General features: G+C 49.2%; 1 pseudogene; it reads right to left on the bottom strand.

Annotated features, from left to right (window-relative positions):
- Positions 1-364: 364 nt before the first annotated feature.
- LOC148757362 (ubiquitin-conjugating enzyme E2 L3 pseudogene) lies at positions 365-903 on the bottom strand (annotated as a pseudogene).
- Between the last annotated feature and the right edge of the window lie 234 nt (positions 904-1137).

A 1137-nucleotide genomic window follows, 5' to 3' on the forward strand; every position in this document is an offset into this window, starting at 1 on the left:
AACATTAAATTATTCTCTGCAGACAGACTGGGTCTTGAAGCCCAGCTTGTCACTTCCAAGCTGGGTGAGTCTGGGAAAGCTAGTTAATATCTCCAGGCCACCATCTCCCCATCTGTGAAATGGGAAGACCTTCCTGTTCATCAGACTACTGTGAGGATTAAATGTAAATAATTTGTTTTGAAAGTGCCTGACCCACAGTGGCACCCAATCCTACACCTTTAAGTAAGTTCTCTCTCTCTTTCTCTCTTTTTAGAACATCTTGAGTGTTAAGTCCTTTCTTTACAGGTTACCTAGACCACTTTTGATTAAGAAAACTGTAGCAAGTTAGTAACTGCCACAAACAAACGCTGGACGGTGGCACTTGTCAGTTTTCCACAGAGTCCTGCTTTGTGGGGTGTCTGTACAGCTTGGGGTCTCTGCTCACACTTGCTGGAATCAACAGCGGCAGATTGTAGTCCACAGGTCGCTTTTCCCCGTATTTCTTTGTAAACTTCTTAGCGTTCTTACAGATTGTTTTGCGGTCCTTAGAGTCTTCTTCAGCTCAGTCACCCCCAAAGGGGTGGGGGGTGGGGGAGTCGTTCACCAGTACTATGAGGGGCTGGATTATTTGGTCAGTTTTGGTTGCTGGCTCCCAGTTTTTAGCGCTAATTCCTGGCAGAGAGACCTGCCCCATTTCATCGACGTTGGGGTGATAGATCTTTGTTTTAAATGTGATTGTCGGTGGTTTAACGGGTCCTCTGCTGGAAAGTTGATTTTGATCCCGAAGTCCCCCTTGTCATGTGGAAGGTTGTCAGGCCTTGAAAGTCAATGAATTAGCTTTGTCAACCTGGATGTTACGGAAGTTTTTCCTTCCACTTTTGTGGGTTACTTCCAGCTCCTTCCCAGCCTCCTCCTGGCCGCCATCTTGGGCCTGGGGCTGCTGCTTTCCCAGGGTTAGCTCCCCCTTGAACTTCTGCCCGGGGCCCCAGGTCACTGAGAACCTCAGAGCATTGCTCCTTCTCAGTCTTCTAGTTTCTGTGCTGGGGCTGGAGGCCCTCACGTTTTCTTCTCCTCCTTAGAGGAGAGCAGGGCTCCCCAGACACTTTCAGCTGCCAGACCTGTGAGGGAGCGAAAGGCGGGGCCTACCTCTCCTGAGAA

This window comes from Rhinolophus sinicus, chromosome 8 (assembly GCF_057876585.1).
Source record: "Rhinolophus sinicus isolate RSI-liver-muscle chromosome 8, RSI-T2T, whole genome shotgun sequence".
In the NCBI taxonomy this organism is placed as follows: domain Eukaryota; kingdom Metazoa; phylum Chordata; class Mammalia; order Chiroptera; family Rhinolophidae; genus Rhinolophus; species Rhinolophus sinicus.